General features: G+C 47.5%; 1 protein-coding gene across 2 annotated transcripts in view; it reads left to right on the plus strand.

The window, feature by feature from the left end:
* Positions 1 to 357: 357 nt before the first annotated feature.
* Positions 358 to 15,569, plus strand: part of SMAD2 (SMAD family member 2) — a 98,859-nt gene continuing 83,647 nt past the window's right edge. For both annotated transcript variants that reach the window (XM_068251392.1, XM_068251400.1), the window contains exon 1: positions 358 to 661. The gene's annotated coding sequence lies outside the window, so the exon portion shown is untranslated. The remainder of the gene's footprint in view (positions 662 to 15,569) is intronic.

The following is a 15,569-nucleotide window of genomic DNA, read 5'->3' on the forward strand; positions in this document are numbered from 1 at the left end:
AGACGGAGCGTCTACTCGACCAATCACGTCACCTGTGTATGCCAGTCATGCGCCAATGGGTGCAGAGTGGTTGAAGCAGAGAGTCTGGGCGCCCCGCCTGTGAGAAGACTGATAGGCAAACCAACCAATCAAATGTCTATAGTGGAAAAGGAGGCGGGCGGCAAGGCTTGACGTAGAGTCAGGACAAAAAAAAAGTTGCCGTGGCCTTTCGGATTGACAGTCTCAACAGCCAATAGCATTGTCGGATTGCATTCTGCCGTCCTATCAGGTTTGAGCAACCGAGATGGACGGGTGGAACGACCAATGACGTCTCTGGATGGGTTTCCACGCGCCAATGGTGGTGAGTGGCCGAGGCGGCGGGGCGGGGCAAGGCTTGCGTGCGCGGCGGGGGTCTGTGAGGAGATTTGTGCGGCGGCGGCGGTGAAGAAGGAGAAGAAGAAGAAAAATAAATAGGAAGGGGAGAGAGCGGCGCGTGTTGCGGGAGAGCGGGGCGCCCCCTCCCTTCTCCTCGTCCTCGCTGCGTCTTCCCGTCACCTCCTCCTCCCCGGCCGCCTCTAGGCCTCTCCGGCCTGCAGAGGGGGGAGAGAGGGTGAGCGGAGCCGCACCTCAGAGGGCCCCGGAGGACGACGCGACTTCCTGCGAGCCCAGCTCCCTCCTACAGGTAATAATCCCGCTCTGCGGCCCGTGCACCACAAATCCCAGCATGCTTCCTGGCTGCGGCGGGGCATGCTGGGGACTGTAGTGCTATACTGTGCTAGTTGTGATATTCATCTGTGTTTACATTTTGCGTTTTTCTCCAACCTAACTGATTACAAGTGCAAGCTCTTCTGCCTGGAGTCCCCACTGTCCCATAACCCACTAGTGTTTACATCGTGTCCACCTCTCCCCTAACCTGCCTGATGGCACTAGAGTGCAAGCTCTTCTGCTTGGTGTCCCCACTGTCCCATAACCCACTAGTGTTTACATCATCTATCTCTTCTACTCCAACCTGCCTGATGGAACTCGAGTGCAAGCTCTTCTGCCTGGAGTCCCCTAACCTGCCTGATGGAACTAGAGTGCAAGCTCTTCTGCCTGGTGTCCCCACTGTCCCATAACCCACTAGTGTTTACATCATCTATCTCTTCTCCTCCAACCTGCCTGATGGAACTAGAGTGCAAGCTCTTCTATCTAGAGGTACCACACAATTCCATAACCCACTAGTGTTTACATCGTGTGTCACCTCTCCCCTAACCTGCCTGATGGAACTAGAGTGCAAGCTCTTCTGCCTAGAGGTCCCATAGTCTCATAACCCACTAGTGTTTACTTTATGTATCCCCTCTCCTCCAACCTGCCTAATGACCCCAAAGTCCCCCTAGCCCAGTATTGTTTACATTCTGTATCACCTCCTGCTCAAACCTGCCTGATGGAAATAGAGTGCAAGCTCTTCTGCCTAGGGGTCCACCTAGCCCACTAGTGTTTACTTTATGTATCACCTGGTCTTAAACTTGCCTGATGGAACTAGAGTGCAAGATCTTCTGCCTAGAAGTACCCCCCCCCCCCCCCCCCCCCCCTTGCAGTCCACTAGTGTTTTATTCTCTGTATCACTTCTCCTGTAACCTGTCTGATTGTGAGCATGTTCTTCTAGCTAGAGGTCCCACATAGTACCCTAACCCACTAGTCTTTACATTCTGTATCCCCTCTCCTTCCTCTAACCTGCCTGAGGGAAGTAGAGTGCGAGCTTTTTTTGCATAGAGGCCACAAATAATCCCCTAGTGTTTACTTTCTGTATCACCTCTCCTCCAATCTGCCTAATTAGTCCCATAAGCCCAGTAGGGTTTACATTCTGTATCACCTCTCTAACCTGTGTGATAGAACTAGAGAGAAAGCTCTTCTGCCTAGAGGCACCATAGTCTCATAATCCACAAGTGTTTACTTTCTGTATCATCTCTCTTTCAATCTGTCTGATTGCACTAGAGTGCAAGCTCTTCTGCCTAGAGGTACATAGTTCCCTAGCCCATTATTGTTTACATTCTGTGTCACCTTTCCCCCAACTTGCCTAATTGCACTAAAGTGCAAGCTCTTTTGCCTAGATTCCCTGTAGCCCACTGGTGTTTGCATGGAGTATCACCTCTTCTCTAGCCTCCTTGATTGCACTAAAGTGCAAACCCTTCTGCCTAGAGGCACCATAGACCTCTAGCCCACTTGTGTTTACATTTAGTATCACTTCTGCTCATAGTTGCCTGATGGAGCTAGAGTACTAGCTCTTCTGTCAAGACGAGTAGCCATAGTTCCCTTACCTATTAGTGTATACATGCTGTATCTTTCTTCCCCTGACCTGCCCAGTTACACAAGAGAGCAGGCTGTTCTGCCGGTCCCTAACCCACTAGTGTGTTTACATCCTGTATCTGCCCTCTCCAACCCACTTCATTACACAGGAGGGCAAGGTTGTCTGCTTAATGGAGCAAACATAGCCCCCTAACCCACTAGTGTTTACATTTTGTCAGTGTTCTCCCCAGGCTCTTTTAGCCGGGTGCTCCACCCGGCTAGTTTTGATGAGCACCCGGCTGTCATTAGCTCACTTCCTCCTATTCTGTAAGCATAATTGCTCACGGAAGCCCTGGCCCTGCATTCTCTCATCTCACCCACCCGGCTACTTTCTCATGCCACCCGGCTACTATTTCATGCCACCCGGCTGGAAAAAATTTCTGGGGAGAACACTGCATTTTGTATCACTCTAATCCAGAGGTTCCCAAACTTTTTTGGTCAAGGGCCGGGTCAACATACTTCAGACTGCCGGGGGACCGCAACATACATAAAATGATGTTGAAAAACTACATTGAATCTAGATATTGATTCCCCCCCAATCATGGCCGGAGGAGAACTCCCAGCAGCAGCCATTCAGTCATGCGGCGCTCGAACGTCTTTGTGCTCCAGACAGTGAAGCATACCCAGGTGACAACCTGTTGCAGAATTTAATTGGAAGCCAGCAAATGACTACAGTATGTGGATGGGTGGTGCCAGCACTGCTATTCTGTATGCGTGTCGCCGTTATTTAAAGGTATGGTGGGCTGCATCTATAAGTTATACGTTTTCTGTTTGGGGGGGCCAGTGAAAAAGCCTCGGCGGGCTGCATTCGGCCCGCAGGCCTTAGTTTGAGGACCACTGCTCTAACCCCTTAACCTGCCTGATTGAACTAGAGTGCTAGCTCTTCGTCTTCCTTTATTACATTAGTGCTCTAACTCTTGTGTTTAGAGGAGCAGTTATAGACCCTCACCCATTAGTGCTTACATCATGCATATGCACTCCTCCAGCCTGCTTGATTGCTAGAGTGTTATTTATTTTGCTTAGAGCAGCCTTTCTCAACATTTTTACCCTGGAGGGACCCTGCAAATAACTTTTGGATCCCAAGGAACACTTGCAAACTTTTTTTTTTTTTTTGGGAACTCGAGAAACCCCTGCATTTATTTTGCAGAAGGCATGGTCTTTTAGACCTTGTTCGTATTATAAATCGCAAGCGCTGAACTTTTCTAAGCACCTTTGGCGATTTTTAGTGTTTTTTTTTTTGTTTTGTTTGTTTTTTCATGAAGACAATCAGGAAGTGAACTCTTTGACCTGGAACAGAATGTATTCAATGTACATTGTGAGCAAAAGCACTCACAGAATCGCTTTTTCAAGCGCTTTGCGATTTCCCTATACTTTGCATTGAAGCAAATGGTACAAGCGTCAACGAGCTTGCAAGCGGCCTGTTGGTTGTGTTTCAAGCCACGCTATGGCGCACTTCCTCCTTCAAGCCGGACCAGGATGCTTGCAAGTTCGTTGAAGCGCAGGGCGGGCGGCGGCATTTTTGGGTTACTAGCCCCGGACCCACAGCAATTAAACCTTAAGGGGCCCATACACTTAACGATTTTCCCGCCGATATACAGCAGATTCGATCACTGTGATCGAATCTGCTGTGAAATCATTGTGCAGACGCTGACAGATTTCCGTCAGAAATCAATCGTTCCCGTCGAGCCGTCCATGGCGAAGATTTTGCTCGATCACCGGTGGGTTGGGAGTGCGTCGAATGCCCGACTACTAACACAATACATCGGCAATACATTACCTGCTCTGGCCGGCTCGAGTCACCGCTGTCTTCTTCTCCGCTGGTTTCGGACCGACTGGCTTCACTTCTTGTCCCGGCAGGAAGTTTAAACAGTAGAGCGCCCTCTGCTGTTTAAACTACCCCAGACAGAAAGAAGTGGAGCCAGCCGGTCCGGAACCCAGCGGAGAAGAGACAGCGGGGACTCACGCCGGCCGGAGCAGGTAATGTATGTCGGGGGGGGGGGGGTGTTTGGGGGGCAGCACCACCACAGATTTTGATCGGTGTCATGCTGAAATCGATTCACAATCTGTTTGCAGTAAAGGTAGCCATACGATCCCTGACTGATCAGATAGGGATCCATCGGTTGGTCGATCTGATGGCAAATCGACAAGTGAATGGCTACCTTAACTTGAATCACCAGTGATTACGCATGATTAACCTCGGTGATCATCCCTGTCCATGAACCAGTTTGTTTACACTTGTTCAACCTGTCTTACTTTTTTTTCAGCTGACATTTTCTCTTTCTGTGTGCTTCTTACTTTGCACACTTAGCTGTTCTTACTACTGTTACTGGTTGCGTTAGAGTGCAAGCTCTTCAGTATAGGTCAGCTTACCTAATTCCACCTTGTCACTAGTGTTTACCTTCTGCTAGTTTCTATTATTTTGGCTTTTTTGGTTAGCTTCAGGGGTTTCTCTGATTATCCACCTACTTTGCAGTGTTTACATCCTGCATCTCCCCTCCCCCCTCACCCTGCTCCAGTCTCACTGATTGCAGAGTGAAGACTACTCAGCCTACTGGACCTGACATGTCTATCCCCTATTACTGTTTGCTTTCATCCATTTCCCTTCCTTCCCAGCCTTGTAACTCCTACTTGCAACTTACTGGAGTGTTGTACTGGATGTGCTGCTTGTTGTTTTTTGTTTTTTTTCCAGAGACACAAAGGAATGATTTGCCTTTTTACTTGATGTGCCAAAGTGATGCATTTTGTGTGTGACTTCTTGCTTATGTGAATCCTGAGTACTTGCACCATTATCATTATTATTAGTATTTTTATAGCGCCGACATACTCCGCAGCGCTGTACAGAGTATATAGTCTTGTCACTAACTGTCCCTCAGAGGAGCTCACAATCCAATCCCTACCATAGTCTTATGTCTATGTATGCATCATGTAGTGTATTGTAGTCTAGAGCCAATTTTAGGGGTAAGCCAATTGACTTCTCCATGTGTTTTTTTGGCTGTGGGAGGAAACCTGAGTGCCCAGAGGAAACCCACACAGACACTGGGAGAACATACAAACTCCTTGCATATGTTGACCTGGCTTGCATGCACCTTCAGTTTTAAGGAGGCAGAGTTTGGCTGGTGTAACTGTTAATTTTGACCCTTTAGGCCCTGTTCACATCACAAACGCGGATGGCCATGCGTGCGGAACGCAACGCGTACGAACGCACGCCATCCGCGTTTTTGTGTGTTGCGTGGCTGATCCCATCACTGAAAAGTGAATGGGACAGCCATGCGTTTTTACAAAAAATGCGTGCAGCATGCGTCCGGAACACATGCAGTGTGAACATCAGACAGTGCACTCTATGCACTGTCTGATGTGCGTGTCGGCCTCCTGCACGCGTTTCCAAAACGCGGCTGGAGACGCGTGCAGTGTGAACGGGGCCTTACAATTATTGTAGTGGTTTTTGCTCTTTTTAACTGGGTATCCTCTGGTATATGTGGTTTGGTTTTGTTTACTCTTGCTTTTTTTATTATTTATTTTGTATAGGGCCAACCTATTACGCATAGCTGTGTTTATTCTTGAACAGTAGCATATCAGTATAGTACAGATACACAGCTTGCTGTCTCTATGTGGAGGGGTCCACAACGGTTCATTGCTGGAGCCTGGGCGGTGAGTAATGGCTGCTGACTAAAGGGGGGACATCTGGCTACAGGGGGAAACACAACCAAGCCAGCACCAGTATCTATCTTCCTTTTCCTAAAATGACTTTTTAAGCTATGCCACAGTTTTATTTTATGTTTAAATCTACTTTTTAAGTTTTATTGTATTTGCTCAATGACACATTCATTGATGTATGCCAGACCTAAAATCTATGAACTATTGACCTTTTTTATCTCTTTCCTGCTCTCATAAGCCATTTTCTGCTAGGAAAGTGTTTTATAATTGTCATTTCTTATCAGTGAGAGTCACACTGTAGTCACTTCCTGACTCAGCCACTTACATACCTGAAATTTAACTGTTTCAGGCAGCGAAAGGAACACAGCATAGTTATGTGTGCTTGGCACTGTGCATACCCATGTCTATCTCATCATGTCACATGTCACTTCAGGTATCCTTTATAATACTTTGCATGTCTGCTGTCACCTGCCGCTAGTGACAAAGGGGCTCGTACATATTCCGTTGCCGCATTGGTGCACCTCATGGCTACTGGCATATAGCATGTGTGAGATGTTATGTTGAAATTGATCAGAAATCGGCCTATGTTGTATGGACAGGATCTCGACCTAATCATATTCAATCAGAAAGAGATCTCTCTTGATCGATCTGCCCATACGTTGTTAGATGGATCGGCACCTTTAGGGCTCGTTCCCACTATCGCGAATCCGCATGCGTCCAACGCATGCGGATTCGCACATGTAATGTGAGTGGATGGGGCTGTTTCCACTCCTGCGGTGGCGTTGTGCGTTTTTTTTTGCGGAGAAAAAACGCACAAGAGGCAACGATTTCGCCTGCGTCGGGAATCCGTGCGAATCGCCGCTAATGTATTTAATAGTAAAAACGCATGCGTTTTTTACATGCGTTTTTACCCGCGATTCGCGTGCGATTTCGCACCTTTTCCAATGTTATTTTGCCCTGGCAGTGTCATGGTTAATTTCGCATGGCACCCTGCCATGCGAAATCGCGGGTAAAAACGCATGCAGAAACGCATCCGCAAGCGTTTTACAAGCGTCGGAATGCCGGCGAATCGCGTCGCAACAGTGGAAACAAGCCCTTAAAGGGGTTCTTTCGCGAAAAAAGTAGGCAGTTAAAAAATGTGACAGATGGGCCAGTCCATCTTTTTAAGGGGGATTCTCAGGGCTTTCTTTGTTTTCAACAGCATTTCCTGAACAGCAGTTTAACTGCCAAAATAGCAAGATACCAGCCGGCCTCCTTAATCACTTGCACACTATTATGTCAGTTAGATTTTGCAACTGTTGTTCAGGAAATGCTGTTGAAAACAAAGAAAGCCCTTAGAATCCCCCTTAAAAAGATGGACTGGCCCAAAACCTGTCATCTGTCACATTTTTTAACTGCCTACTTTTTTCGCGAAAGAACCCCTTTAAAGTGGACCTGAACTCTTGCACATGACAGAAAACATTGAGAAAGGCACCCTGTATGTATTTAGAGAGTTTAGCATGTTTAATTTCCCCTCATTTGTGTCTAATCACAAGTTGTAATTTGATCCTCTCCTGTGTCACATGACTGCCTATGGCAGATGAGCCCATTAGAAAGCACAGGCTGTAAACAATATGTCTGCTTCCATGAATCAGGAAGTAGAAACTGCACATTTATTTTAGGATTCGTATCAGCTGTAACAAAGAAATGTTTTCTGTTCAAAGGTTATTATGCTGTTGTGTATCTTTTAAAGCAGAGAGGATTTCTGAGTTCAGGTCCACTTTAAAGTTTAATGTATCGGTACCTTTAGACTGCAAGCTCCTTTAGCCTAGCAGGATTTCAGGATTTTGTGTGACTGCTGCTTAGATGTGTGCTTTCCAAATTGTCTCTTACCTATGCCATTAGCATGTGCAGCTATTCTGGTGAGAGTATAGGACGTGCCTGTTTGAGGCGTTAGAATAATCGTCTTCCTGTTTACATTCTTACATCTCCCTCCCCCTTCCAGCTCTGGGTCAGTAAGTTCTATGGCCTTTAGACTAAACAGCTTGCAATCTAATGTAGCCCTTGTCAGCCTCTTTACTGCCATGTAGCGCAAATAGTACTGATAATTCTTTTACTGCATGTTATACATTTTCCTGGGCTTCATCAGCTCATCAGCTAGATCTGTTTTTTGCTCTTAGCCTAAAGCCCAATCTACACGATACGATTCGATTACGATTCTATTTACGATCCGATTAAATCCGACACGTCCGATCGGGATTCGATTCGCCATTGCAAAACAATGGCAAATCGAATTGAATCGAATCCCGATCAGACGTGTCGGATTTAATCGGATCGTAAATAGAATCGTAATCGAATCGTATAAAGAATCGTATCGTGTAGATTGGGCTTTAAGCAGGCATGGGCAAACTTGGCCCTCCAGCTGTTACGGAACTACAAGTCCCACAATGCATTTGCCTTTTGAGTCTTGACTGTGGCTGACAGACTCTTGCAATGCATTGTGGGACTTGTAGTTCCGTAACAGCTGGAGGGCCAAGTTTGCCCATGCCTGGCCTAAAGTAAGGTAAGCACCATGCTGTTTATGTGATATTGCTCGCATGTATCGATCGGACAGGCTGCAAGAAGTTGGGTCACCGCGCTCAATCCGGTGCGTGGCAGTGTGTGATATCTGGACAAGCAACGAAACCTCCTGCTCTGTGCTCCCTAGTGCAGTGATCTGCAAACTCGGCCCTCCAGCTGGTAAGTAACTACAAGTTCCACAATGCATTTGCCTTTATGAATCAGGACTGTGGCTCAGACTCCTGCAATGCATTGTGGGATTTGTAGTTCCTTAACAGCTGGAGAGGCAAGTTTGCAGATCACTGCCCTAGTGTAAAATGTGACCTGTACGTGAGTACTTTACCTGTCGGTGTCCATGCACCACACATGCTAGCGTAACATGGGCATGTGTGTGACAGTAAAGTATACATGCGCGGGGCACACTTTACACTAGGAGGTACAGCACTGGAGACAACGAAGCAGCGTTGCTAGGCCAATTCCTGCATGATTTCGTGTTGGAATCGGCCTGCAATGTATGGGCAGCTGACAGATCTCCGATCAGAGAATTTTGTCTCTTGATCTGATCTGCCCATCATCGCTAGATGTATGGCCACCTTTAGTGTCATGGCGGTCTTCTCTGCCAGGGCATACCTGATAAATAGATGCAAGTAAACTATGCTCCGCTGATATCTGAATTAAAATCTGATCAGTGAGTGGTCTGTTAGTGTCACACACAAATTGACTTTTAATAGATTTAAGCTTGAAATTAGTTAAATCTTTTGGACAGCCTCCGCAGCAGAAGAGGGCTAACTGACCACGCAGGTCTCCCCACATCTAGTGTTTCCCCAGGGCCCCTGCAGAATGTTGGCAGCGGAACACACTCACCTGTCCACCGATGCACAACTTCCTGTGTCCTGTCCCCATCACTTCCTGTGACCCGGCAGCATGTAGGTAGTCTCGTAACCTAACCTGCATGCTGTCTGGTCAGGGGGAAACAGGTGGCCAATGGAGATGGAGAAGAGGACACTAGTGCAACGGTTTCATTAGCTTTTGTCCTTCATGTAGTAGCAGAAAGCTAACATCGTCAGCGGGATAATCAATATTAGAACAGATGTTTGCTGAGATCTAATCTTAAGTGGTGCAAGGTGGTAAGCGATTGATATGTAGTTATCGATTGTTTACTATAACGACTTATGCCTTGCCTGAATGAGTGGGGACTGGGAGGAGCAATGCCTGCTCACAACACACATGTGCTGCAGAACAGTTAAGCCTCATACACACACTTGAATAAAGTCAGCTGAAGTGGCTGATAGCGACCACCTCAGCTGATAATCAGGCGCGTGTACAGAAGCTCACAACAATCAAGTGATCTGCCCTATGGATCAGCTCAGACCTGCTCATACCTGCGACAGCCAATTCCATTGCGCAGAACACTCCCCCCACCTTCCATGTGACGTAACGCATGTGCTGCTCCGATGTCCCTCAACCCCCCCCCCCCCCCCCCCCCCCCCGTATCCCTCGCTCTTGCCCAAGGGTTTTGGGTACCGATCCCAGGGCTGTGGAGTCAGTGTCGGGGCAATTTTGGGTGCCTGGAGTCGGGGAAAAAATGCTCACCTGTAATTAAAATAGAAAATATGATAAAATGTTCTATTTTTCAGATAAGTCATCATAAATAATTTATACATACAGTAATAGCTGTGCTTAGTCCACACATCTGATTGTGGCTGTGCAGTATATATGATGTGTTCACAGGAATCTCTTATATATACTAAATAACATTTATGCTGTAAGTATAAAGCCTGATGTGTAGCCGTGTCACTAATAGAGATGGTCAATGAGATGGAAATAATTCTGCGTTGATTCTGATTTATGCGAATGTACTCTTTGCTCATGAAATCAAATAATTTGATATGTTAAAATTTGGTTTGGTGACTACGAATTAAATGGTGCCTGAGAAGGATGAAAAGAAAAGTTTTATACATACCTGGGGCTTCTTCCAGCCACCTTCAGGCTAATCAGTCCCTCGCTGTCCTCCTCTGGTAATTCAGCCAGTTGTCGCAGTCCGGCCGCATGCCGCTTCCACAGCCAGGAGCGTTCTGCACCTGCGCAGTAGTGCTGCGCAGGTGTAGTACGCTCCCGGCGACGGAGTGTGTGCATGCGCACTACGCCCGACTGGCTCAAGTACCTGGACTCATAGCAGAAGATCCAGGTGGCGGAGGAGGACAGCAAGGGACTGATTAGCTTGAAGGGGGCTGGAGGAAGCCCCAGGTATGTATAAAACTTTAATTTCATCTGTCTCAAGTTCACTTTGTTACACAGTAGTACTATACTCTACATATGCACTCCCCACAGAGCTGCAGGGAATCCACTGAGAATGCTGTGCACATTGAACACAGAGGTGTTGTCTGTCAACCATAAACCTTGTTCAGATTGTGCATGAAGAATGTGTAATAGAGGAAGAATCTCCTCATTCCCCTGCAGAGTACCTGCACATCACTCTTACATGTACCCACAGTTACATTGCCTAGGGCCTGATAGATGTTCTTTGTTCCGACCTGTACCTTTTACAAGTACTCTTACCAAGGACTAGTTTTAGTCTATGATTAAAGGGAATAAATATAGTAGTCTCCCTATCCTTCTCACTTCAGTTGTCTTTTAAAATTCCTAAGTGTTGGCAGTTAAGAGACGAATTTCATGCTACATACTTTCAATCAACAAGATTGTAATATGCAAATTAGAGGAGTCGGAGTCGGTGGAATCCTAAACTGAGGAGTCGGAGTCGGTGGATTTTTGTACCGACTCCACAGCCCTGACCGATCCCTGAGTAACAGGTGTGTACGCACTTTTACAGTTGGTATCAGTGCCTGTTGCCTTAAAGTGTACCAGAGCTGTAAAAAAAAGATTTTATACTCACCTGCAGCTTCTTATGCATGATAAACTCGTCTGAGTCCCCCGCGGTCTGCCATCTGCCCCGCTAATAGGCTCAGTCGTGTCTAGTCTGGGTCTTCTGCGCATGCACAGACCTGCCACGCATGCGCAGAAGACCCAGTCTGGACCCAACTGAGCCTAATACCGGGGCTGATCGCAGCTGAATGGCAAACCGCGGGAGGGTGGCGTGGGACTCACAAGTGTTTATGCTGCTGGAGGAAGCTGCAGTGAGTATCAAATCTTCTTTTCCCACAGCTCTGGTAAACTTTAAAGCAAATGTGCACTGAAAATAAAGCATGCAACAAATAACTGTATGTGTAGTACTAATGGTAAATGGGACTTTTCTGGAGTCTCCTACTCTTATTTTCAGTTAAATAGTTTAAATTCTGAAGTGCGAACAAGCAGCTGTATCAGTGTAATGTAAAATTAGTTTAATTCACTCTGGTGTGTACCCGGCCTTAACCTTCTGCCGCCCGAGTCACGCCAGTAGGCGTGGCCGCGGCGGCAGCCCCAGGACCGCCTAACGCCAATTGGCGTAAAGTCCTGGGGCTCTATTTTGCATGAGATCGCACGCGCATCTCATGCACGGAGGGCGGAGCTTCGCCCCGCCTTCAGTCTCCGAGCGGCTATTGCCGTTCGGGAGACTGTTAGATGGCGATCACGCCGTCTATTTACTAGGTGCAGCGCTGCACTGGGGACAGCCATGTGACACGGCTGTCCCCATGGGGGGCAAGAGAGCGATCGGCTGTCATAGGCAGAAGCCTATGACAGCCGATCGCCATAATTGGCCGGCTGTGGGGAGGGAGGGAGGGAATACATTTAAAGAAACAGGGGTTTTTAGAAAAAAAACAAAACAATAATATTTATTTAAAGAAAAATAAACATGGGGGGAGCGATCAGATCCCACCAACAGAGTGCTCTGTTGGTGGGGAGAAAAGGGGGGGGGGGAAATCACTTGTGTGCTGTGTTGTGCGGCCCTGCAGCTTGGCCTTAAAGCTGCAGTGGCCAATTTTGCTAAAAATGGCCTGGTCACTAGGGGGCTTTAGCCCTGCAGTCCTCAAGTGGTTAAGCCGCATCTACACGCGTAGATGCGGCGGCGATGATGTTCCTTATCAATGATAAGATCCGACAGGACGGATCTCCCCACCGCCGATTCCCTGCTCGCTCCCCGCGAGGGGACAATGGCAGGGAATCGAGTGGAAGATAAGCGGCGCCGGCGGAGAATGGAATCCGGCGCACGCGCGAGGACGCAGAAGAGGCGATCTGGCGACTAATCGAGCCGCCGGATCGGAGCCTCATCTACCCGTGTAGATGAGGCTTAAGGGTGTAAGGACACCGATGGCTGACCTATTACCTGTATGCTAGCCTATAGAATCTACAGAGTAAGGCCTGCTGTAACGGGGTCTGTTGGTTCTGTTTCACTCCATGCGCCACGACAGTAATGAATTCACAGCTGAAAGGTTACCATGGTTATACAGCGCTCTCCTCATCTTTGGCCGGAGATGATCTGTCCTTCCAGATTGGGTTTTATTTTTCTTCTGAGAATGGACATTGCGAATCTGAACATATATCGAACAGATAGTCAGGACCAAGGCAAACTGAGCAACGCATCTCTGTGTGTGACATGAAACAGCACTGCCCGGCAGTGTGCAAAATGTTAGGCCTAGGAAACTCGGACAGAACCATGGACAGAAGCTCCAAATGTTTTGAGGTGTATTTTTTTTTTCTTTTTTTGTGGGGGTGGGAAAGTGTAGGACTGATTGTTGTACAGACACACTAGTGGGCTCCCCGTTGAGCAGTCTGGTCAGTTCTTGGGGAGGAAAGGGGGGAGGGGTATGGATAAGTAGCAGGTGCCCTGTTTTGGTCATTTCAATAGAAGAACCATAGCTGTAACGGTACCCACTAATGATAAAATCATAATTGTACAATCTTATGTAGTAGAAGGGTAAACTGAGTGAATATACTGTGAATGGATGCTATAGTTAGTAGTATATTACACAGAAGTGGTAAGATTGTACAATCAAGGTTACATAGTAACATAATTTTGGCTGCAAAAAGATCTGTTCAACAAGACAGAGGAAGGCGATAAACCCTTTAAAGGCTTGGACCAATTTATCTCCAAGTACTTCCAAAGGGGAGCAGATCTATACAGCGCATGTGCAATATAGATGCACCTGTCTTTTGAAGCATTCAGGTGCTTGAGGACTCCCAAAGCCATAGAAATTCACTGTGGGACAGCACAGGAAAGGACTAGGAAGGCTCTATGGTGTTCAGAGCCTTCCCTCTCCATACACCAGTATCTCATTTGCTGGTGGCTGGATAATGTACTAGTTAAGGGCTCTGACCCAGGAGACCTAGGTTTGAATCTCTGCTCTTCCTGTTCAGTAAGCCAGCACCTATTCAGTGAGGAACACTGCTACTGCCTACAGAGCGCACCCTAGTGGCTGTAGCTCTGACGCTTTGAGTCTGCCAGAAGAAAAGCGCAATATAAATGTTATCTGTCTTGTCTTGCTGAACCTCACTTCAGTATTGCTTCCCCTTCCTTAGATTGTAAGGGTGCATACACACATCCAATTTTAATTGGCAAATGTTACCACCTGCACATGCTATGAGGCCAACAGATTTGTAATACTATAAACAAATTGTGCAGGTAACCTCTAATATTACATGGAAGTGTTATAATTGGCCAACCAAGATTGGATGTGTATACCAGGTTTAATGTGAACCCGAGGTGAGAGGGATATGGAGGCTGCCATATTTATTTCCTTTTTAAGCAATACCTGGCAGCCCTGCTGATTCTCTGCCTCTAATGGGAATACATGATGACTTTTTTCGGCAGATCTACTGGCCGATCGATTCTCAGATCAATTTTCTGGTTGTTTTTCCGATCGCTTTCCATTCACTTCTATGAGAAAATCGATCAGAAAAACTATCAGTCAGATCGGACCTGTCAACAATTGAGCCATCTGTGTGCCATAAAAACTCCTGCTGTATTCCCAGCATTATACTTTCAGCCGTAGACCCTGATTATTGTCAAACTAGTGGATCTAAGCCCGTTACAATAACAGGCTCAAGGCCACCCTCACAACCCTCCCGCCCGCCGCATGCGCGTGCTACGTATGTCTGCGCGCGCCCACCGCACGTGCCCTCACACGCCCACCGCACGTGCCCTCACACGCCCACCGCACGTGCCCTCACACGCCCACCGCACGTGCCCTCACACGCCCGCCTGGCTCCGTCCACCTCCTGCTCTGAAGTCCGCCCGCCTGCCGCACATGTGCGGTATGCAAAAGCATGGACACGCAGGAGGAGAACACAAGGATTATTAGGTAGGATATGACAATATTAGCTGCATGCTTGTTTCTGGTGAGATCCAGACACTACTGCAGCCAAATAGACCAGCAGTGCTGCCAGGCAACTGGTATTTCTTTAAAAGGAAATATATATCACATCCTCAGTTCAGTTGTCCTTTAACCTCCTTAGCGGTATGCCCGAGACTGTGTCCCCAGGAGTCCCCCATTAAAATTTTAATGGGGTACAAGGAGGTCTACACACGGCACCCTTGTTAAGATGCAATGTATATTGCGTGGGCCAACTCCTGCAGGAAGCGCAGGTGGATAGTTTAGATCCTGCATATTCTGGTAGGCGAACGCAATATGCAAACGCTTTGCCGTTTTTAATTAGTCAGCAGACTTGAGGCAGCCAATATTTAAGTCAGGAGTTAACTGGTCTGAGCACACATCCCTTTTTCTTGTGCAGAATAAAATTTTAAGCGATCGAATAGTTCTAATATCTTCAGCTAGCATTAGGTTATCGAGCAGTGGTGGTCGGTATCCTTAGATTACATTTGATCGCCGATGAATACATTACCCAGACTGGATCCAGCGATCGCGCAGCCTCCCGGCATATCTCCGGTCCTCTCTATGGGGAGGATCGGGTCTGTGCATGACGTCGCCGACGTCATGATGTCATTTTCGATCCTCCCCATAGAGAGGACCGGAGATGTGTCGGGGAGGATCGGGTCTGTGCATGACGTCGCCGACGTCATGATGTCATGTTCGATCCTCCCCATAGAGAGGACCGGAGATGTGTCGGAAGGCTGCGCGTTCGATGGATCCAGGGGGGTAATGTATTTATCAGGCGATTTGGGGGGGGCGATCAGATGT

The sequence above is a fragment of the Hyperolius riggenbachi genome, chromosome 1 (genome assembly GCF_040937935.1).
Source record: "Hyperolius riggenbachi isolate aHypRig1 chromosome 1, aHypRig1.pri, whole genome shotgun sequence".
NCBI classification, from domain to species: Eukaryota; Metazoa; Chordata; class Amphibia; order Anura; family Hyperoliidae; genus Hyperolius; species Hyperolius riggenbachi.